This window comes from Lagenorhynchus albirostris, chromosome X (genome assembly GCF_949774975.1).
Source record: "Lagenorhynchus albirostris chromosome X, mLagAlb1.1, whole genome shotgun sequence".
NCBI lineage: Eukaryota > Metazoa > Chordata > Mammalia > Artiodactyla > Delphinidae > Lagenorhynchus > Lagenorhynchus albirostris.
The window spans coordinates 95,809,094-95,834,475 of NC_083116.1; positions in this window are offsets into that span (position 1 = coordinate 95,809,094).

Sequence of the window (25,382 nt, forward strand, 5' to 3'; positions counted from 1 at the left end):
TGGACCTGCCCACCAGAAAGACAAGATCCAGCCTCATCCACCAGAACACAGGCACCAGTCCCCTCCACCAGGAAGCCTACACAACCCACTGAATGAACCTTAGCCACTGGGGACAGACACCAAAAACAACGGGAACTATGAACCTGCAGCCTGCAAAAAGGAGACCCCAAACACAGTAAGTTAAGCAAAATGAGAAGACAGAAAAACACACAGCAGATGAAGGAGCAAGATAAAAACCCACCAGACCTAACAAATGAGGAGGAAATAGGCAGTCTACCTGAAAAAGAATTCAGAATAATGATAGTAAAGATGATCCAAAATCTTGGAAATAGAATGGACAAAATGCAAGAAACATTTAACAAGGGCCTAGAAGAACTAAAGATGAAACAAACAATGATGAACAACACAATAAATGAAATGAAAAAGACTCTAGATGGGATCAGTAGCAGAATAACTGAGGCAGAAGAACGGATAAGTGACCTGGAAGATAAAATAGTGGAAATAACTACTGCAGAGCAGAATAAAGAAAAAAGAATGAAAAGAACTGAGGACAGTCTCAGAGACCTCTGGGACAACATTAAACGCACCAACATTCGAATTATAGGGGTTCCAGAAGAAGAAGAGAAAAAGAAAGGGACTGAGAAAATATTTGAAGAGATTATAGTTGAAAACTTCCCTAATATGGGAAAGGAAATAGTTAATCAAGTCCAGGAAGCACAGAGAGTCCCATACAGGATAGTCCAAGGAGAAATACGCCAAGACACATATTAATCAAACTGTCAAAAATTAAATACAAATAAAACATTAAAAGCAGCAAGGGAAAAACAACAAATAACACACAAGGGAATCCCCATAAGGGTAACAACTGATCTTTCAGCAGAAACTCTGCAAGCCAGAAGGGACTGGCAGGACATATTTAAAGTGATGAAGGAGAAAAACCTGCAACCAAGATTACTCTACCCAGCAAGGATCTCATTCAGATTTGATGGAGAAATTAAAACCTTTACAGACAAGCAAAAGCTGAGAGAGTACAGCACCACCAAACCAGCTCTACAACAACTGCTAAAGGAACTTCTCTAGGCAAGAAACACAAGAGAAGGAAAAGACCTACAATAACGAGCCCAAAACAATTAAGAAAATGGGAATAGGAACATACATATCGATAATTACCTTAAAGGTAAATGGACTAAATGCTCCCAACAAAAGCCACAGATTGGCTGAATGGATACAAAAACAAGACCCATATATATGCTGTCTACAAGAGACCCACTTCAGACCTAGAGACACATACAGACTGAAAGTAAGGGGATGGAAAAAGATATTTCATGCAAATGGAAACCAAAAGAAAGCTGGAGTAGCAATCCTCATATCAGACAAAATAGACTTTAAATAAAGACTATTACAAGAGACACAGAAGGACACTACATAATGATCAAGGAATCGATCCAAGAAGAAGATATAACAATTGTAAATATTTATGCACCCAACATAGGAGGACCTCAATACATAAGGCAAATACTAACAGCCGTAAAAGGGGAAATCGACAGTAACACAATCATAGTAGGGGACTTTAACACCCCACTTTCACCAATGGACAGATCATCCAAAATGAAAATAAATAAGGAAACACAAGCTTTAAATGATACATTAAACAAGATGGACTTAATTGATATTTATAGGACATTCCATCCAAAAACAACAGAATACACATTTTTCTCAAGTGCTCATGGAACATTCTCCAGGATAGATCATATCTTGGGTCACAAGTCAAGCCTTGGTAAACTTAAGAAAATTGAAATTGTTTCAAGTATGTTTTCCGACCACAACGCTATGAGACTAGATATCAATTACAGGAAAAGATCTGTAAACAATACAAACACATGGAGGCTAAACAATACACTCCTTAATAACGAAGTGATCACTGAAGAAATTAAAGAGGAAATTAAAAAATACCTAGAAACAAATGACAATAGAGACACGATGACCCAAAACCTATGGGATGCAGCAAAAGCAGTTCTAAGAGGGAAGTTTATACCAATACAATCCTACCTTAAGAAACAGGAAACATCTCAAATAAACAACCTAACCTTGCACCTAAAGCAATTAGAGAAAGAAGAACAAAGAACCCCCAAAGTTAGCAGAAGGAAAGAAATCATAAAAATCAGATCAGAAATAAATGAAAAAGAAATGAAGGAAACAATAGCAAAGATCAATAAAACTAAAAGCTGGTTCTTTGAGAAGATAAACGAAATTGATAAACCCTTAGCCAGACTCATCAAGAAAAAAAGGGAGAAGACTCAAATCAATAGAATTAGAAATGAAAAAGGAGAAGTAACAACTGACACTGCAGAAATACAAAAGATCATGAGAGACGACTACAAGCAACTCTAGGCCAATCAAACGGACAACCTGGAAGAAATGGACAAATTCTTAGGAATGCACAACCTGTGAAGACTGAATTAGGAAGAAATAGAAAATATGAACAGACCAATCACAAGCACTGAAATTGAAACTGTGATTAAAAATCTTCCAACAAACAAAAGCCCAGGACCAGATGGCTTCACAGGCGAATTCTATCAAACATTTAGAGAAGAGCTAACACCTATCCTTCTCAAACTCTTCCAAAATATAGCAGAGGGAGGAACACTCCCAAACTCATTCTATGAGGCCACCATCACCCTGATACCAAAACCAGACAAGGATGTCACAAAGAAAGAAAACTATAGGCCAATATCACTGATGAACATAGATGCTAAAATCCTCAACTAGATCCTAGCAAACAGAATCCAACAGCACATTAAAAGGATCATACACCATGATCAAGTGGGGTTTATTCCAGGAATGCAAGGATTCTTCAATATACGCAAAGCAATCAATGTGATAAACCATATTAACAAATTGAGGGAGAAAAACCATATGATCATCTCAATAGATGCAGAGAAAGCTTTTGACAAAATTCAACACCCATTTATGATAAAAACCCTGCAGAAAGTAGGCATAGAGGGAACTTTCCTCAACATAATAAAGGCCATATATGAGAAACCCACAGCCAACATCGTCCTCAATGTTGAAAAACTGAAAGCATTTCCACTAAGATCAGGAACAAGACAAGGTTGCCCACTCTCACCACTCTTATTCAACATAGTTTTGGAAGTGTTAGCCACAGCAATCAGAGAAGAAAAGGAAATAAAAGGAATCCAAATCGGAAAAGAAGTAAAGCTGTCAGTGTTTGCAGATGACATGATACCATACGTAGAGAATCCTAAAGATGCCACCAGAAAACTACTAGAGGTAATCAATGAGTTTGGTAAAGTAGCAGGATACAAAATTAATGCACAGAAATCTCTTGCATTCCTATACACTAATGATGAAAAATCTGAAAGAGAAATTAAGGAAACACTCCCATTTACCATTGCAACAAACAGAATAAAATATCTAGGAATAAACCTACGTATGGGGACAAAAGACCTGTATGCAGAAAACTATAAGACACTGATGAAAGAAATTAAAGATGATACAAATAGATGAGGAGATATACCATGTTCTTGGATTGGAAGAATCAACATTGTGAAAATGCAATCTACAGATTCAATGCAATCCCTATCAAACTACCACTGGTATTTTTCACAGAACTAGAACAAAAAATTTCACAATTTGTATGGAAACACAAAAGACCCCGAATATCCAAAGCAATCTAGAGAATGAAAAACAGAGCTGGAGGAATCAGGCTCCCTGACTTCAGACTATACTACAAAGTTACAGTAATCAAGACAGTATGGTACTGACACAAAAACAGAAATTTAGATCAATGGAACAGGATAGAAAGCCCAGAGATTAAACCCACGCACATATGGTCACCTTATCTTTGATAAAGGAGGCAGGAATGTACAGTGGAGAAAGGACAGCCTCTTCAATAAGTGGTGCTGGGAAAACTGGACAGGTACATGTAAAAGTATGAGATTAGAACACTCCCTAACACCATACACAAAAATAAGCTCAAAATGGATTAAAGACCTAAATGTAAGGCCAGAAACTATCAAACTCTTAGAGGAAAACATAGGCAGAACACTATTACATAAATCACAGCAAGATCCTTTCTGACCCACCTCCCAGAGAAATAGAAATAAAAACAAAAATAAACAAAAGGGACCTAATGAAACTTCAAAGCTTTTCCACAGCAAAGGAAACCATAAACAAGACGAAAAGACAACCCTCAGAATGGGAGAAAATATTTGCAAATGAAGCAACTGACAAAGGATTAATGTCCAAAATTTATAAGCAGCTCATGCAGCTCAATGACAAAAAAACAAACAACCCAATCCAAAAATGGGCAGAAGACCTAAATAGACATTTCTCCAAAGAAGATATACAGACTGCCAACAAACACATGAAAGAATGCTCAACTTCATTAATCATTAGAGAAATGCAAATCAAAACTACAATGAGATATCATCTCACACCAGTCAGAATGGCCATCATCAAAAAATCTAGAAACAATAAATGCTGGAGAGGGTGTGGAGAAAAGGGAACCCTCTTACACTGTTGGTGGGAATGTAAATTGATACAGCCACTGTGGAGAACAGTATGGAGGTTCCTTAAACAACTACAAATAGAACTACCATATGACCCAGCAATCCCACTACTGGGCATATACCCTGAGAAAACCATAATTCAAAAAGAGTCATGTACCAAAATGTTCATTGCAGCTCTATTTACAATAGCCCGGAGATGGAGATAACCTAAATGTCCATCATCGGATGAATGGATAAAGAAGATGTGGCACATATATACAATGGAATATTACTCAGCCATAAAAAGAAACGAAATTGAGCTATTTGTAATGAGGTGGATAGACCTAGAGTCTGTCATACAGAGTGAAGTAAGTCAGAAAGAGAAAGACCAATGCCATATGCTAACACATATATATGGAATTTAAGAAAAAATAATATCATGAAGAACCTAGGGGTAAGACAGGAATAAAGACACAGACCTACTAGAGAATGGGGTTGAGGATATGGGGAGGGGGAAGGGTAAGCTGTGAGAAAGTGAGAGAGAGGCATGGACATATATACACTACCAAACGTAAGGTAGATTGCTAGTGGGAAGCAGCCGCATAGCACAGGGAGATCAGCTCAGTGCTTTGTGACCGCCTGGAGGGGTGGGATAGGGAGGGCGGGAGGGAGGGAGACGTAAGAGGGAAGAGATATGGGAACATATGTATAACTGATTCACTTTGTTATAAAGCAGAAACTAACACACCATTGTAAAGCAATTATACTCCAATAAAGATGTAAAAAATAATAATAAAATAAAGTAGATAACTAATAAGAACCTACTGTATAGCACAGGGAACTCTACTCAATACGCTGTAATGACTTATATGGGAAAAGAATCTAAAAAAAGTGTGGTTTTATGTATATGTATAACTGATTCACTTTGCTGTACAGCAGAAACTAATACAATATTTTAAATCAAAAGAAAGAGATGTAATCCTTTTGTTATTGTTTTGTTGGTTTTATGTATATGTATAACTGATTGGTTTTATGTATATGTATAAAAAAGAGTGGTTTTATGTATATGTATAACTGATTCACTTTGCTGTACAGCAGAAACTAATACAATATTTTAAATCAAAAGAAAGAGATGTAATCCTTTTGTTATTGTTTTGTGGTGGTAAAAGTGGGAGCCGATTTCTTTTTTTGTTTTTTTTAATACCTTTATTGAGATATGAGATATACGCACATATGTGCGTGGGTTTACCTCTGGGCTTTCTATCCTGTTCCATTGCTCTGTATTTCTGTTTTTGTGCCAGTACCATACTGTCCTGATGACTGTAGCTTTGTAGGGGAGCCGATTTCTTTTAAAGGCCTAATACCAATCCCCTCTCCTTTCCTTTCTTCCTGGTTAGTGAAATCATCATCGCCTTCCTCCTTGATAAACTCTTCTGACAAATGTTGGGTGAAGTGTTTTCTGAGGATCCTGGAAGATGAATAGAGAGTGTCCAGAAATGTAAACTAGTCAGTAACATACATGCTGAACTTTCCTCTTGTCATTTCCCCCAAAGGTTTATTGGACAATCATGCTCTTCAGTTAACCTAACTTTAATAGCAGGCTGGGCTCCTTACTTGGTGGTTAATTAACCATCACAAGTTTGTATTATTTCTTGACCTCATCACAAGGACAGCTGGAGAACTGTCTTAGTCCTTTCAGGCTGCTATAACAAAACGCCACAGACTGGGTAACATAAACAACAGACATTTATTTCTCACAGTTCTGGAGCCTGGAAGTCCAAGATCAAGGTGCTGGCAGATTCAGTGTCTGGTGATAACCCATTTCTTAGTTCCCAGAAGATCATCTTCTTGCTGTGTCCTCACTTGACGCAGGGGGCTAGGGAGCTCTCTGGGGTCTCTTTTTACAAGGGCACTAATCCCATTCATAAGGGCTCTGCCCTCATGGCCTAATCACCTCCCAAAGGCCCCAGCTCCTAATTTCATCACCTTGGGAGTTGGGATTTCAACATTAGGAGGAACACTTCTCCTAGGTCCTCCGGTTGAGGGGACCCAGCAGTGGTTGGATGGGGAAGCAGAGAGAAAAGAAAGGCAAGTCCCCTTAGGAAAAATGTTTCTCGAGAAAGATCTGGGAGTCTGTGGCTGTGGGGGCGGGATCAGGCCTTTTCTTGTTCTGCTTCTGGTTTCCCTGCCATCGGCCATTGGGCCTCCAGCCCAACACTGCTGGGGAAGGACTGGAGCCATGTAAACCCTTCCTAGTGGGCTTCCGTCTGCCGGCTTCTCTGGCTGCCTGCCTATACCCTCGTCATGCCAGTGGGAGCCCAAGAGAAGCCATCTGTCACAGTCCAGCTCACAAGCAAGCACCTTTGTCACTTCTGAGTCTCTACGCTGTGCGAGGCCCCTTGGCGGTGCTGACAATAGGGTTTATGCCGCACTGGGTTTTGAACAAAGCCTTCCAACACAGAAAAAAGATTTGTTACATCCTCTGAGATCAAACCAGTAAAAGATCAGAAATGTTTGGTGCTAATATACCGGGCATCCATAAAGTCTGGAAACAAAGATGCTGTTTTTTTTTCCTGATGATGTCCTGATGACACTCTATATTTTTGCTTGTTTCCATCCTGGTTGAATACCCTGTATAATTAGCTAGGGTGTGACTCAATTACAGTGTGAATGGAGCTGTTTTCAGTCCGGCTATTTATAGTATCCCTGTGGGTTACCTGACTCCAAGCTACTCAGTTTCAGGACTTCTAAGTCATAGATTCATTCATTAGGCAGACATTTTTGAGTACCATCTGTGTTTCATGACAGCATTCCAGGTAAAAGGAGGAAAGCAACTCCTGTTGATTACCTACCCTGTGGGGGACGCTGACCCCTGGACAAATTCTCTGTGTCTTATCAGCTCCACTAACGTAATCACATGTTTCGCTTGTTCTTCTGAGAGGAGGGAATCGGTGAAACTGGGATCTCTCAGTCAGCTCGGTGACTGTGTTGTCCTGACTGCCTTCATTTGTGTAATTGTTCAACGATGAGTGTGCCAGCCTCGTCATCAAAAACAACAACCCAGTGAAAACTCAGCAAGAAAATGACTGCTCTGCTAAAGTCATTTCCGTAGCTCAAGGAATCTCAGGCAGTGTGCCCAGATGGTCTTTCTTTACTCAGTTCCTTAAGCCAGTATCTGAAAAACACATGTACTGCTCTATGTCTCCAGAAGGACCCAGTTCTTAGAAAGAGATCCTGGAGAAACATGATTTTAACTAATAGCGGTGAAATTGTAGCAACAGGAAACTGTTTTTCCCGTCAGCTCTGCAACATTGGCCCAGAGTTACTTCCGGGGTTCCACCAAGGCTGCCCTACCAGAACGCTACCAGTAGCTAATGTTACCTTTATTCATTCAAGAGGTTCATGGTTGTTATTACCTAATTTATTTTCCTTAACTGTAATCACAAGAATTCCAACCTAGCAAGGGGCCCACGGGTACGATCTAAGGAGAAACTAATTGAGGTCTAAAAGCTGAGGTCTAAATGCTGGGGAGATTCTTGATGTTCCCTTGTGCTTAGCGTGTGGAAGGATGAGTCAGCACATCCTCATGGGAGGAGACAGTAGTTTGGAACTGAAATGTTGGTGCACTTTGTAGGAAAGTAAGTTTTGGGCTTAATCGGGGTGCTGATTATCTATTGCTGTGTAAAAGACACCCCAAAACTGAGTGGCTTAAAACAACCATTTATTTATTATTCCACGCAGTTCTGGGGGGATGATAACAGGCTCAGCTGTTCGATGCTTCCTTGAGGTTCTGAGTTTGGTTGCAGTCAGATGATGGATAAGGCTGGACTTATCTGAATCTTATTCACGCACGTCTGGCCCCTGGGCCGGAGTGGCTGGAAAGCAGCTGTGAGCTTCCTTACAGCATGACAGTCTCCAAGTACTTGAGCTTCCTGAAGCCAGCATGGCAGCCCGGCTTTTCCCAGAGCACATGTTCCAAGAGACCCAGGTGGCAGCTGCAAGACTTCCTAGGACCTAGCATCGGAAGTCACACAGTGTCATTCCACAGCATTCTGTTAGCCAAAAAGCAAGTCCCAGGGTCAGCCAGGATCTGAGAGCATGAATACCAGTCCATTGCAGCACTACGGAGCAGGCGTGCTCTCGGTTTCAAACACCAGTATTAAAGCAGGTCTTATTTGTGATTGGTGGGATATACATGGTGCCTTCCATGCCTTTCCCAGCACCAGGTACAGCACCCAAGCTCTCAGGCCCCGAGGAGCCATTCTGTAGACAAGGGCACCGGCGGACCCAAGCTTTCTTTCCCTCAGCATTCTTTTTTCTCACCGCCGTCCATTACCATGCCACACAAAATAATTCCACCTCAGACTATCTTTTTTCACTTATGTCCTCCCTCACCTTTTACCTAGAGCTTCTTTCCTACTAGTACATAGTGCAGTAACATCTCTCCCTCTTTTAATTCCATGTACCAGCCCAAACCCCACCTAACAATGGCTGATGTTAAACCATAGCAGTTTTAGGGCTATGATTGTACTGAAAAAAGAAAAGGCCATAAATTGTGAACTAAAATTAGACAAAAAGAACCAGTGACTTCAAGTCCTTAAACTCTTTGAAAGTTCCCAGAAGTACCTGTTAAAATCTTCCTAAAAGTTAATGGCTTCTTTCCTACTTTCTATTAAGTCTGTTTTTTGTTTTGTTTTTTTTTAAAGTACTAGTGATTCAGATGAATAAAACCTGTCCTATTTTCTGTTCTGAAATTGTTTTTTCTTCGTTTTTTTTTGTTTTTCGTTTTTTTGCGGTACGCGGGCCTCTCACTGCTGTGGCCTCTCCTGTTGCGGAGCACAGGCTCCGGACGCGCAGGCTCAGCGGCCATGGCTCACGGGCCCAGCCGCTCCGCGGCATGTGGGATCTTCCCATACCGGGGCACGAACCCGCGTCCCCTGCATCGGCAGGCGGACTCTCAACCACTGCGCCACCAGGGAAGCCCTTTTCTTCGTTTTATTTTTAAAAAATTATTATTGTAAAATGACATTTTGTTTCCTACTAATTTTTAATTATAAGATATGGGTATTTCAGCCATAATATGACTTATATAGAAGTTTGAGGTCTAGCCTAGAAATCTAACGACCATTTTAAACATTGCTTTGTTTTCCTCTGGGAAAAAGAATTCCAACTCAAAACCACAAACTTCAAAATGGCATTTTTTGGACACGCCCCATTTGTTTCTGACCTCTGCCTGCTCATTTGCTTCTTTCCATGGAGTTATATCATGAACTTGGATTTGGTTGTATTACATTAAGATACTGAAAAGCAGGGCTTCCCTGGTGGCGCAGTGGTTAAGAATCCTCATGCCAATGCAGTAGACATGCGTTCGAGCCCTGGTCCGGGAAGATCCTACACTCCGCGGTCTGCAGGGAGCGTGGGTCAGGGGACTAATACCCCACATCCCACATGCCGTGCAACGTGACCAAAAAAACCGAAATAACAAAACAAAACAAAAAATGGCCGGTTAACATTGCTGGCCAGTTTTAGGATAGTACTGTCTAGGATGGTGACATCTGGGGTCATTTTCCACATTTATCTGCTTTCCCTCAGCTGTGCCCTCCCAGCTGCTGGTGCCCAAAGGTTGAGAAGACAGTGGGAACACTTGTGACAGTAGCAGTGGCCCCAGCAGGAAGGAGGGACAGTAGTAGACCCAGCCTGTCAGGGACCCTGCTACACTCCTCAATAGAGCCCAAGGCACAGGACTGAGACCCAAAACTAAAAGCAGAATCCTTCCCACAGGTCCTAGCATAATGTTGTTCACACATTAGGCTCCTGGTAAGTGAACTGACTAAGTGACTTGCAGCCCTCCAGCTAGACAAAAATGTGGATTTGCAACAAATGTTATTATTTACTTTACAAAGAGAATCACCCTGGGTAATCCTAGAGAAATTAGAAATAGGATTTCAGCTACACACAATTTTCTGGAATCCCAACATGTCTGTTACATAAAATAAGAAATGCCTTTATGCAGATGTTTGTTAATTATGGATGGTTTTTATTTAGACATACTTATTTTTCCTCAAATTACTCAAAAATTGGTGTATGCCAGGGGGACTTTGGGATGAGCCACAGTTTTTAATTTTTCATTTATTTATTTTTTGAGCCACAGTTTTTTAAAATTTACTTATTTTTTATTGAAGTACTGTTGACTTACAATATTATATTAGTTTTAGGTATACAACATAGTAATTTGACATTTTTATGGATTATACTCCAATTTTTATAAAATATCAGCTATATTCTCTGTGCTGTACATAACATCCTTGTAACGTATTTATTTTATACCTAGTAGTTTAATCCACTTCACCTACTTTGCCCCTCCCCCCACCCCTCTCCCACCAGTAACCACTACTTTGTTCTCTGTATCTGCATGTCTGTTTCTGTTTTGTTATATTTGTTTTATTTTTTAGATTCCACATATAAGTGAAAACATACAGTATTTGTCTTTCTCTGTCTGACTTACTTCACTAAGCATAATACCCTCCAGGTCCATCCATGTCGTCACAAATGGCAAAATTTCATTGTTTTTTTGTGGCTGAGTAATATACCACATCTTCTTTATCCATTCATCTGTTGATGGACATTTAGTTTGCTTCCATACCTTGGCAATTGTAAATAATGCTGCTATAAACATTGGGGGTGCATATATCCTTTTGAATTAGTCTTTTCATTTTCTTCTGATAAATACCCAAAAGAAGAATGCTGGATCATATGGAAGTTCTATTTTTAATTTTTTGAGGAATCTCCATACTGTTTTCCATAGTGGCTGTACCAGTTTACATTCCCACAGTGCACTACAGTTCCTTTTTCTACACATCCTGTCCAACACTTTTTATTTCTTGCCTTTTTGACAATAGCCAGTAGTTCTTACTGACAGGTAAGAGGCGATATCTCATTGTGGTTTTGATTTACATTTCCCTAATGATTAGTGATGTTGAGCATCTTTTCTTGTGCCTTTTGGCCATCTGTATTTCTTCTTTGGAAAAATGACCATTCAGCTCGTCTGCCCATTGTTCTTTTCTTTCTTTCCTTTTTTTTAATTTTTATTTTGACCATGCCATGTGGCTTGCAGGGATCTTAATTCCCCGACAAAGGATCAAACCTGTGTCCCCTGCAGTGGAAGTGTGGAGACCTAACCACTGGACTGCCAGGGAATTCCCTCATCTGCCCTTTTTTTTTTTTTAAGCATCTTTATTGGAGTATAATTGCTTTACAATGGTGTGTTAGTTTCTGCTTTATAACAAAGTGCATCAGTTATATATACCCATATGTCCCCATATCTCTTCCCTCTTGCGTCTCCCTCCCTCCCACCCTCCCTATCCCACCCCTCTAGGTGGTCACAAAGCACCGAGCTGATCTCCCTGTGCTATGCAGCTGCTTCCCACTAGCTATCTATTTTACGTTTGGTAGTGTATAGATGTCCATGCCACTCTCTCACTTTGTCACAGCTTACCCTTCCCCCTCCCTGTGTCCTCAAGTCTATTCTCTAGTAGGTCTGTGTCTTTATTCCCGTCTTGCCCCTAGGTTCTTCGTGACCATTTTTTTTTTTTAGATTCATATATATGTGTTAGCACACGGTATTTGTTTTTCTCTTTCTGACTTACTTCACTGTGTATGACAGACTCTAGGTCCATCCACCTCACCTCAAATAACTCAATTTCATTTCTTTTTATGGCTGAGTAATATTCCATTATATATATATACCACATCTTCTTTATCCATTCATCTGTCACTGGACATTTAGGTTGCTTCCATGACCTGGCTATTGTAAGTAGTGCTGTAGTGAACATTGGGGTGCATGTGTCTTTTTGAATTATGGCTTTCTCTGGGTATAGGCCCAGTAGTGGGATTGCTGGGTCATATGGTAATTCTATCTTTAGTTTTTTAAGGAACCTCTATACTGTCCTCCATAGTGGCTGTATCAACTTACATTCCCATCAACAGTGCAAGGGGGTTCTCTTTTCTCCACACCCTCTCCAGCATTTATTGTTTGTAGATTTTTTGATAATGGCCATTCTGACTGGTGTGAGGTGATACCTCATTGTAGTTTTGATTTGCATTTCTCTAATGATTAGTGATGTTGAGCATTCTTTCATGTGTTTGTTGGCAATCTGTATATCTTCTTTGGAGAAATGTCTGTTTAGGTCTTCTGCCCATTTTTGGATTGGGTTGTTTGGTTTTTTTCATTTTTTTAATAAATAAATTTATTTACTTATTTATTTTTGGCTGTGTTGGGTCTTCGTTGTGGTACGCAGGCTTCTCATTGTGGTGGCTTCTCTTGTTGCGGAGCACAGGCTCTAGGCACATGGGCTTCAGTAGTTGTGGCACATGGGCTCAGTAGTTGTGGCGCATGGGCTTAGTTGCTCTGCAGCATGTGGGATCTTCCCGGACCAGGGCTCGAACCCATGTCCCCTGCATTGGCAGGCAGATTTTTAACCACTGCACCACCAGGGAAGTCCCCAGGATATCTTAAGTAGAAAGAAGCAAGCAGGTCACAAAGGAAGATCTTGCCCAGATTTAGAGGGATAATATGTGTTTAATTTTGCACCAAAATGTCAACATGGTTATCTCTGGATGCTGGAATCAAGGGTGATTTTAGAGTCTTCTTTGTGCCCTTCTTTTTTTCCAATTTTACAATGAATATGGATTACTTATATAATCAGGAAGAAACATATTCTAACAAAATAGTGGTTCTGTAAGGCCTCTTTGTGCTCCTTTTCTGAACCTCATTTGTGTCACAAATCCCTTTGAGAATCTAATGAAAATTGTCAATTTTCTCCCCAAAAGTGCAAGTACCCATCATCAGATTTTTTTTTTGAGGTATGCTCGGTTATCAATAGTATTTTTTAAATTAATTAATTAATTAATTTTCAGCTGCATTGGGTCTTCGTTGCTGCACGTGGGCGTTCTCTAGTTGGGGCAAGTGGGAGCTACTCTTCGTTGTGATATACGGGCTTAGTTGCTCCGCGGCATGTGGGATCTTCCCGGACCAGGGCTCGAACCCGTGTCCCCTGCGTTGGCAGGCAGATTCTTAACCACTGCGCCACCAGGGAAGCCCCATCATCAGATTTTACCAAACATTTCTGGGGATTTGCCACCTACAGGTTCACAGGTCCCAAGTTAAGAACTGTCCACCCACAGTCTGAGTGGCTTCCACCCTGTGGATTTAGTCACTCCAGTGGTGCCAGGGTCTCCTCAGTCACTCCAAGAGCAGGCTGGGCATGCCCGTCAGCCTCCATGGGTTCATGGACCCAAGCAGGTACTTTGAAAGTGCCCCAGGATAGTCTCTCTGGGCGACATTAACAACTGAGAGGTGTGGGTGGAGAAGATCACAGTGTTCCGGGATCCTGCCCGTGAAGCCAGGGTGCTAAGAGTGGAGCACGCAGGCGCCTTGTGTGGCTTCCTAATGAGCCTTGGCCACTTGATCTTCCCAGGGGATTGGGGACTATGTACTCAGATGACTGTAATTTGGATGCAGCCAACATGATCCTGAGTCTCTGCAAGTTAAGAGCAAGGAGTCATCGTTGAGAAACCTGTCTCCATAAAGGAATAAAATGATGAGAGCAAAAAGTAATGACTGAGGACTGGAAACCCATCAGGTTACTGTCAGAGATCAGGATTCAGGGATTTGGTGGCTAAAGTGAAGAGGGACATAGAGCTTCAAACCACAATCTCACTGGACTTTGAAGGAAGATCTCGTATGTGGGCCTCACACACAGGTGCAGGCTGAGGCTGAGGAAGGCTGTTAAGGCCGGTTTGTGAAGACTTGGATCTCTTGCTCCTGAATCGAAAGCTTGCTGATTGGGGCTTCCCTGGTGGCGCAGTGGTTAAGAATCCGCCTGCCAATGCAGGGGACACGGGTTCGAGTCCTGGTCCGGGAAGATCCCACATGCCGCGGAGCAACTAAGCCCGTGCACCACAACTACTGAGCCTGCGTGCCACAACTACTGAAGCCCGTGCGCCTAGAGCCCGTGCTCCGCAACAAGAGAAGCCACCGCAATGAGAAGCCCGCGCACCACAACGAAGAGTAGCCCCCACTCGCCGCAACTAGAGAAAGCCCGCAGGCAGCAACAAAGACCCAACGCAGCCAAAAATCAATATAAATTAAAAAAATAAATTCATTAAAAGCATGCTGATCATCTGGCCAATGAAAAGGCCACAAAAGTTTCTATCCCCAAAAGTGAGAAGACCTGAGTCGACTTGCCGAAAGATAACTAGAGAAGGGAGGTCAGACGAGGCAGTGGGGATGGAGAGATGCTTGAGACCCAGAACACAGAGTATCTGGGATGGATGCGATCAGATGGGGAGGGGAGGAGTCAGAGCCCTTAGGAAAGTCTCCGAGGTGGCTAGCCTGGGATGACTCCATCCACCGGGACCACCAATACATGAGGCAGAGCTAAGTGGGAGGGCATGATGATGATGATGAGCTGCTGCGGACTTGTTGATCTGAGGAGCCTGAAGGCATCCGAGTGGAAATTGACCAGTGGGCATTAGCAAATAGGGAGTGGGAGCTAGCTAAGTAGCCAGATGTGGCTGCTGAAACAGACACAATATTAGGCTGCATTTATAGCTGCACAGTATTTCGGCCGAGGCTGTTTGCCAGTCAGATCTTAGGTTGAGTGCGCCTCATTTGTGTCACTAGCAGTGGGGAGGGCAGAGTTTCAGACTGACGTTGGTACCCCAGCTCAGAACAGGTCTGGGTGTGGTGAGGGCTGGAGGCGACCAGGATGGCAGAAGAAGTGGAAACCGTGGTATACACACTACAGAAAACTAGATGTCATTGTCTTCCGGAAAAGGAACTCTGGGTTGAGTGATTAGTGTATAGCAGGATATGAAAATGGAAGCTTCTACAGACACCAAGCGACGGTAAATGTGAACTTACAGACTGAGGTTCCAAATTGGCATATATCACCATAGACAGATTTACAAAGGAAATGGTTCCTGGACCTGTTCAGCGACTCTGGGGATCAAAGATAGGAAAGGTCTGAGAGTGAGAAGGGGAAATAGATGAAGAGATTTGAGATGGAGGGCGGTAGCAGTTGCCGTGTCTGAGACCCCACCTACCCCCTAAAAATGAGAGGTTATATGGGGAAGGATGTACGTGGGGAGGTGACGCCTTTTAACCCGTAGCTAAATGAGGCGTCTGTCTGAGCCTGTGTCCTCAGCGACCCCCGAAAGCAGAGCCTGAGAAAAGGGCTTCTGTGCGTAGTTGTTTTGTGGAATGGTCCCAAGGAACAGGAATGAGGGACAGGGAAGGAAGGAATGCCAGTCCCAGTTCATCATTATTGTAGCGATTATAGGGGCTTCATATCGCTGGGGACTTTCTGAGGAGCCACGTAAAAGGATTGTCTGCCTGAGGGATTGAAGAAGACAGTATTTATGTCTGGCTCCAAGCCTGAATAGGTCAAGGGTTGCACTTAGGGTGTTTGCACGGGTGTAGAATGCCACATTGGGTCCCCCAACCTCCACCCAGCCACAAAGAAGCCCAGGGCCTGAGTGAGAGGTGCTACTACAGCAGAGGGACATGCTGCTCCCTGGGACCCTAGGGGGCCCTGTCAGCTCCATACCTGAGAAAGCTAAAGTGGGCTGTAGACTGGGGTCTGTTCCCACCCTGGACATCTAAAGGGCAAATGGCAGGCTCACTGCCTTGGTGGCCAAGACAGGGGAGAGCTGCCATGTTGGATCAGCCTACCCTGTGTTGGGAGAGAGGTTGTCTGGGTGTTTCCTGGGCCCTGAAAGGAGACAGCCTCCTTAGGGTTGTCTTAGAGACTACCCAAGAGGACTTCTGGGGTGGGGAGTGAGGAGACCTCTGCTTAAAGAAGCTGGAGGGTACTGCCCAATACCCAGGACAGAGGGAGGCGACGCTCATGCCTGTGTATCCTTTTTTTTTTTTTGCCTGTGTATCCTTGACTTCGGGAGAGGACCCCAACAGTGAGAATCTTTGAAAGAGACCATGAACACTCCCGAGGAAGAGAGAATCAGCTCTAGACACCTGCCAGGCCCAGAGAGAGAACCAGGTCAAGAGACAACACTCCTCCCCCTACTTCACCCTCCCCCAGCTGAGGAGCTGGAGGTGGGGGAGGGAAGCGGAAGTGCAAGGTGGAGAAACAGACAGGAAGTCAGCCACACAGACTTACTGCTGGAGGGTTTCAATTGGACGCAGGCCTGAGCTGGGGGAGGGGAGAAATTATGAAGATTATCTTGGGCTGGATATTCTAATTATGGAGGAAGGGCTGTATTGGTTACTTTGAGGGACTCAAAGGCTCTATGTTACCTAAGACTGAGCTGAAAAATCATGAGGTCCATTGGAGTATTTATCTAGTAATGGCATTTATTTATTCAGTATGTTTGTCAGGGATCGCCAGAGAAACAGAACAAATAGGATGCGTGTATACATATATATAGAGAGAGAGAGAGAGAAAGAGATTTATTATAAGGAATCAGCTCATGCTATCGTGGAGGCTGACAAGTCCCAAGATCGGCAGTCGGCACACTGGAGACCCACATAGTTGATAAGGTAGTCCCAGTCCAAGTGACAGCGGTCTCAAGACCCAGGAAGAGCTGATGTTTCAGTTCCAGTCTGAAAGCTGGAAAAAAAACAATGTACCAGTTCAAAGGCAGTCAGGCAGGAGGTGTTCCCACTTACTCAGCCTTTTTATTCTATTCAGGCCTTCAACTGATTGGAAGAGGCCCACCCACATGCAGGAGGGCAATCTGCTTAGTCTACAGATTCAAATGTTAACCTCATCCAAAAACGCCCTCACAGGGGAATTCCCTGGTGGTCTACTGGTTAGGACTTGGCGCTTTCACTCACGGGTTTGATCCCTGGTTGGGGAGCTAAGATCCTGCAAGCCATGCAGCATGGCTAAAAAACCAAAACAAACAAAAAACCCCAAAACACCCTCACACATACACCCAGAATAATGTTTGACCAAATATCTGGGCCTCCGTGGTCCAGTCAAGTTGGTGCATAAAATAAACCATCGCATTCAGGTGATGTCACTGAATGGATTTTAAAGGAGACTCAATAAAAGTTCGTGTTTTCCTTATATGCAAGTCAAGCATAGACAACATTTCAGTTACATCCTTAGAACTAGCTCAGGACCTCCTGTGGGGCCTGCTGAACCTGACCCTGACCCTTGGCTACCCTGTCCCCTTCTGCCTTCCTCCTCTGTCTTGACACATGGTTAGTAGCTTCCTGGCTTTCAGTTTTGGGCTCCGTCCTCTGAACTGCAGGCAACACCCTGTAGTTGTAAGTCTAATGAACTCACTGTTAGACGTGGTCTCAGAATCATCCAAAACATGATTCCCCCCCCCACTTCTTGAGAGTTGCAACACTCTCTTCCAAAACAGGCTGGTGATTTAACATGCAGGCAGGTGTCAGCCAGAGAAGTCCGCAAGCTGAATTCTAGCAGCCTAGCTTGTTTGTGATAATCCGCAGGAACCATGTCTCCCCTCCCCCGACCCCCCCCCCTTCTCCTACATAGCTCAGAACAAAGGTGTCGAATGGCTTCCTTTGTATCTCTGGCACTTGCAAATCCTCTCCAGTGTACACTTTCAGCCATGATCATTTTGGTTTCAACCATTCCAGTTTGGGTGGAGGAAACCAATATTTATGAGACGTGGTCTCTGCCTCCGGGAGAAATAAACCCACAATTACTACACTGTGTTCTGAGGCTGACAATGGAGAGGAACAAACAGTGTATGCGCATGCGTGAGGGAAGCAGGCGAGGAGAGGAGAAGCCCAGCCAGGACATGCTTTCAGAAGTCTGGCTTCAGCCTAATCCTGAGGGCGGTCCTGGAGCATACGTGGTATCTCAGAATCTGTTCTGCCCTGAGGTAACGGAAAGGAGCTTTTATGTGTCTATACCAGTCAGTCCTTAAGATGCCTAACTCTGAGGAACTTCTGACCTGAGTGGCTCTAATCACCTGAGGGCCAGCAGGTGTGGACCATTACCAGCAGCCCCTGGAGCTGTTAGGGAACAGGTCTGAGGAACCGGTTTCAGAGATGGGGGGGTGGGGGGGTGGGGGGGCGGGTCTGGGTGGGGCTCCTAGAAGAAGCAGATGGAATTTGCCGGGCAAAGACACTAGGGAGAGAGGGTTCCAGGCCTGTGCATGCAGGAGAGAGAGGCGGGTTGTACGGGCCTTGAATGCCATGCTGAGGAAGGCGGACTCCATTATGAGAGACAGAGGCAAACTAGAATGGGTTGAGAGGAGCGTGCCTGGGATGGCCCGGAAATGCATGCTGTGTCTTGACTCCATTGCCAAGGATTGGACTGAGTGTTGGTGAGGCCACGCTGGGGGTGAGGAGACAGGCCAGTACCTCCTAGAAGCCAGTACCTCTTCTGCAGCCAAGAGCCGGCCTAACTCCCGCTCTCCCCTGAGCCTCCTCTCAGCTTGCCTCTCCCTACTTAGTCTGTAGAATTCCCTTCCCACAGCCTCTCCTCTCTTCTCTTACCTCTTCTCATCATCCCAGCTTCTCTTTTCTTTCTCTCCTTTGCCAAGTAGCTGACAGCCTACCTACAGTGAGCTTGCTGTGCCGGGACCATCTTTAATCCATCTCCTCTTGTTTTCCCTGTGGGTTCCCTGGATTCAGTCCTGTGTTAAATGTGGTGCAACAAGGAAGGCAGCTGGACATATCTATGCATACATTTTTATTTTAAAATGCTGCAAAATTTTTTATAAAAGAAAGTTCATGAAAAATTTCAACATATACCCAAGCAGAGAAAATCCTATAATAGAATCCTTTGTACTCAATCACTCAGTTTCAAAAATGATCAATTCACAGCCTATCTTAACATCTTCTATAGTTTTGCCTACTTCCCCACCCCCAGAACGCTTTGAAGCAAATCCCAGACATCATATTATTTTATCTACAGATTTCTCAATATATATCTCTAAGAGTTAAGGACTTTTATAAAAGAACATAACTACAATACAATTAACACTCCCCATAACAATAATTACACCATATTATCAATTATCTTGTCAATATTCACATTTCCCCAATTTTCTTTTTTTTAAAAGGTTGGGGACTGCGGATTTATTTATTTATTTATTTATTTTTGGCTGCGTTGGGTCTTCATTGCTGTGTGTGGGCTTTCTCTAGTTGTGGTGAGCAGGGGCTACTCTTCGTTGCTGTGCGTGGACTTCTCATTGTGGTGGCTTCTCTTGTTGCGGAGCACGGGCTCTAGGTGCACAGGCTTCAGTAGTTGTAGCACGTGGGCTCAGTAGTTGTGGTGCATGGGCTTAGTTGCTCTGCAGCACGTGGGATCTTCCTGGACCAGAGATCGAACCCGTGTCCTCTGCGTTGGCAGGCGGATTCTTAACCACTGCGCCACCAGGGAAATCCATCCCCAATTGTCTTAATAAGATTTTTTAAAATTATTATTATTTTAATATGATTTTAATAGTTTGAATCGAGATGCAAATAAATCCATACATTGCATTTGGCTGACATGCTTCTCAAGTCTGTTAATATACAGGTTTACGCTCCACTCATTTTTTTTTCTTGCAATTTTTTGTCATTGTTGAAAAAAACTGGATAATTTGTCCATAAGAGTTTCCCATAGCCTGAATATTGCTTAGTGCATCCTCATGGTATGATTCGACATGTTCCTCTGTCCTCTGTATTCCCTGTAAATTGGTAGTTAGAGCTAGGCCAGCACTGTCCAATAGAACATTCTGCAGTGACAGAAAACTTCTATATCTGCACTGTCCAGTATGGTAGCCACTAGCCACATGTAGGTATTGAGCACCTGAGATGTGGCCAGTGTGACTGAGGAACTGGAGCTTTAGTTTTATGTAATTTTAATTCATTTAAATATAAATAGCTACATGTGGCTAGTGACTACTGTAGTGGACAATGCAGATCTAGAGGCTTGATCAGATTCAGTTTTATTTTATTATCAAAACTACTTCAGGGCTTCCCTGGTGGCGCAGTGGTTGAGAGTCCGCCTGCCGATGCAGGGGACACGGGTTCGTGCCCCGGTCCGGGAAGTTCCCACATGCCGTGGAGCGGCTGGGCCCGTGAGCCATGGCCGCTGAGCCTGCGCGTCCGGAGCCTGTGCTCCGCAACGGGAGAGACCACAACAGTGAGAGGCCCACGTACCGAAAAAAAAAAAAAAAAAAAAAAAAACTACTTCAGGTACTTCCATCTTCCACCACTGTATTTAGTCCAAATTTATTTCGTCTTGTCTGTGATCAGTGTACTCTAGCTGTGTCTAAGCCTTTTACGCATTTCCCAACAGGCCACAGGGTGGCACTGTGGATCTGATCTCTTCTGAGGAGCCCACCAGCACCACGGACACAATTAGCCGGCACCCAGCTACACAGCAGTTTTTCCCTTCCTGTTTTGTTTGACTCCATCATGTTTCTTTCACACAGCTTATAAAAACATGGAATTAGAACATTTCTTCATTTTACAGGTGAAGAAAATGGAGCAGGGAGAGGAGTAGGCTGCTTCTCAAAGCTGTGCTCCCCTTCTCAGTGAAGAGCCCTTCCTGAGAACCCCTTTGGAAGTGGGAGGGAAGGAGGCAAAAGGTTATACAGCTGGTTAATGGCAGAACAGAGATAGAACTTAAGTCTGTCTCCTGATGCCCACCCCAAGAGTTCTTTCTTCTTTCTTCTGTCAACACTGAATTCCATAATACCTTTGCTGACGTTGAACCATCCTTGCATTCCTGCAATAACTCTGCTTGGCCATGTGTTTTAGCATCTTATACACCACTGGATTCAGCTTGCTATTTTTTTCAGGAGTTTTGAATTTGTGTTCATAAGTTTAGTCAATTTTTTTTTCTTGTTATTGTACTTGTCTGGTTTGGATTTCAGGATCCTAACAGCCCCATAAAATAAGTTGGGAAGCTTTTCGTCTTCGCTATTTTATGTAACAGTTTATATAAGGTAGGGTTTCCTATTTTTTGAAGATTGGGTAAAGCACGTCCATAAAAGTGTCTAAACTGGGTTCTCTTCTTTCCTTCCTTCCTTCCTTCCCTCTTTCCTCTTTCTTCCTTTCTCTTTCTATCTTTCTTTCTTTTGTGGAGGGTGGAGTGAGGACTTTGGGAAAGATTTTTAACTTTCTGTTTCATTTGTTTTGAAGGTTATTGGTTTATTCTGATATTCTATTTCTTATTGAATTGATTTTGTTATTTTACATCTACAAGATTGTCTCTTTCATCTAATTTTCCAAATTTATTGGCACAAAGTTGTTCATAGTGATTGCATATGATTTTCAAATCTCTTCCAGCATACTTTTTCTCTCCACCCTGTTTACTCCTGTCCAGTCCTGTGCCACAAGGCCTGCATAATGACTTTGTAGTCATGATTCTGAATGCCAAACCCAAATGTGCAGTAAATGTATATTGTCCATATTTGATGAGATGGGGGGTATTAACCAGATACGGAGAGAAAGCCACAGTTCCTAGAGCTTATAAAGTACATTTAGCTTAGTTTAAGTTTTTCCCCCATGGGAAACACAAATCTGCATAAAATACTGCTTGGTTTTGTCACTGCTGTACTTAAAAGAATGCCCCCCAGCACTGAGTCTAACTTGTTTGGCCAGGCTCTCAGGATCCTATGGCGGCAGCCCTCCATAAATGACTGTGCCCAGTATTGAACTTAGGGCCAGGGAGAATATAGAGACAACAACCACATCTTCAAGTGGTGCCTACAATTAGTTGGGAAGTCATAATAACACAAACAAGAGGTAAATTATGTGGTAATCTGTGAAGTGCTGACATGGAGACGAACAGCAGGTGTCATTGGATGAGGGGAGAGTTGGACTAGTTGGGAAAGCCAAGTAGGGATTGGCTAGGCAGGGGGAGCACAGAGAGAGTTTTAGGCAATAGAAACTCTTAAAAGATTAAGGACATGGAAGGAGAGAAGGCATGCCTGCTGATCTCCTCTGTGTAAAAACTAGATTGGGGTGGGAGAATCAATGGGATTAACTGATATTCTTTTATATAAGAATATATTTTATATATAAGAATACATTCTTGTGGAAACAACCCAAATGTCCATCAATGGATGAATGGATAAACAAAATGTGGTATGTCCATACAGTGGAATATCATTCAGCCTTATAAAGGAAGGGAATTCTGACACATGCTACAACATGTATGAAACATGAAGACATCCTACTAAGTGAAAAAGCCAGGCACAAAAGGACAACTATTGTATGATTCCACTTATATGAGGTTACTAGAGTAGCCAAACTTATAAGACAGAAAGTAGAATGGTGGTTGCTAGGGGTTAGGGGGAGGAGGAAATGGGCAGTTAGTGTTTAAGTGGTATAGAGTTTCAGTTTGGGAAGATGAAAAAGTTCTGGAAATGGATGGTGGCCATAGCTGCACAACAATGTGAATGTACTTAATGCCTCTGAACTATACACTTTAAAATGATTAAGATGGTTAATTAAAATTTTTATTTTAAATTTCATAAAATTTATTTATTTTTAAAAATATTTTTAAAATTTATTTTTAGCTTCGTTGGGTCTTCGTTGCTGTGCGCAGTCTTCCTCTAGTTGCAGTGAGTGGGGGCTATTCTTCGTTGTGATGCGTGGGATTCTCACTGTGGTGGCTTCTCCTGTTGCAGAGCACAGGCTCTAGGCATGTGGGCTTCAGTAGTTGTGGCACGTGGGCTCAGTATTTGTGGTGCATGGGCTTAGTTGCTCCGCGGCATGTGGGATCTTCCTGGACCAGGGCTCAAACCTGTGTCCCCTGCATTGGCAGGTGGATTCCTAACCACTGCACCACCAGGGAAGCCCCTCCGTACATTCTTATATATAAGAATATATGTATATCTCCTGAGGAATATAGACCAGGGTGAGCAGGGCTTGTTTCTGGAAGGTGGAAGCACAGAGAATATTCTCTATTATATACTTCCACATTGTTTGAATGTCTTCCAAGGAGCATATAATTTTGTAATCACCAGATAATTAAAGATGAAAAACTCCAGTGGAGGAGGATATAATGTGATGGATGGCCATGAAAAGTCCATGTCATGTAACTCCAGCTGAAAGTCATCTCATGGGAAGGTTTTCCTTCTTTAGAGGAGGGAGGGGTCCACTTTAGCTTAAATCCCTCGGAATGACTGAGAAGGAGCTGAACAGACAAAAGGTTAGGGCTCTGGAGGAAGCCGACCCCCCAGGAACTTGTGATGATTTTCTTCCTTGAGCAGAGGGGACTTGGAGGCTGGCAGTCTGTCAGCAGAGCAAATACACACCCCCAACCTGGGCCCTGGCCAGGGATCTGAGGTTGTCAAGTGCACAGCAGCTGAGAGACCAACAAGCAGAGGCCCCAAGACCTGGGCATCTGGCTAGAAGGCTCGGGCCAGGCCTCAGGGGCTGCACAGCAGCCTCCCCACCCACCAGAGACAGGCTCATGCAAATACTCTGTATGGCTGGCCTGCCCTGTGGGAGACGCTGGCACTGTCCAGGGGGCTGGGAGGGAACTGCCACTTGAAATGTTTGTTCCTCTGCTTTGCTCCCAGGTTGCTAGGGTGAAGTTCATAAACACACTGACTGGCTTCATTGCTGATTAATGAGCTCCAGCTTTAGGTCTGACAATCCTTGGACTTGAACCAGGTGGCTCCCTGCTCCTCTTTTTTGTTTTAATTTAAAATTTTTTTAATTTTTCGGCGTGTGGGGTCTTCGTTTCTGTGCGAGGGCTTTCTCTAGTTGCGGCGAGCGGGGGCCACTCTTCATCGCGGTGCGCGGGCCTCTCACTGTCGCGGCCTCTCTTGTTGTGGAGCACAGGCTCCAGACGCGCAGGCTCAGTAGTCGTGGCTCATGGGCCTAGTTGCTCCGTGGTATGTGGGATCTTCCCAGACCAGGACTCGAACCTGTGTCCCGTGCATTGGCAGGCAGATTCTCAACCCCTGTGCCACCAGGGAAGCTCTTCCTGCTCCTCTTAACAGCAAATTTCAAGCCTTGTGCTTCTCCCCACAACCTTAGCCTCCCCCAGCACAGTCCAGTCCAGGCAGATAACTTGTCCTTCTTTCTCCACCGAGGCCTGCTGAACCCTCAGCTCCTGTCTCCATTTGCCTATTAAGTCCCTCCTGATTCAGAGACTGGCTGAGTGGCTGTGCCCCTTCATGCGGCTGACACAGCACTCGTGCCCTTGAACTCTTCCATATCTGAGACCTTCTCATCCATATCTGAGACCTTTCACAATTTCCCTACTCTTATGTATTCTCCTTCTCTTGAACTAGACTTCGTCTTCACAGGCTGTACATGTGATCCATATTTCCCGGTCCTTGAAAAAATAAAACCCAAATCGTGGCCTTACTGTAGCCTCTGTCCCAGGCCATACCGCATCTCTGGTCTCTCCTTCCTGCCCCCGAACCACTGCAAGCCAATGTCTAGGTCCCAGGCACCTACCATGTGTTCTGTATACTTTTTTAAAAACCAGTTTGGGGACTTCCCTGGTGGCACAGTGGTTAAGAATCTGCCTGCCGATGCACAGGACACAGGTTTGATCCCTGGTCCGGGAAGATCCCACATGCCGCAGAGCAAATAACCCATGCGCCACAACTACTGAGCCTGCACTCTAGAGCCCATGAGCTACATCTACTGAGCCCGCGTGCCACAACTACTGAAGCCCGCACGCCAAGAGCCTGTGCTCCGCAACAAAAGAAGCCACCACAATGAGGAGCATGTGCACCACAACAAAGAGTAGCCCCCGCTTGCCGCAACTAGAGAAAGCCCGCATGCAACGATGAAGACCCAACACAGCCAAAAAAATAATAATAAAAATAAATAGTTTTATTAAAGTATACTTTACATATAATCAAAGAACCAACTTTAAGTGTACATGTTGATGAGTTTTGACA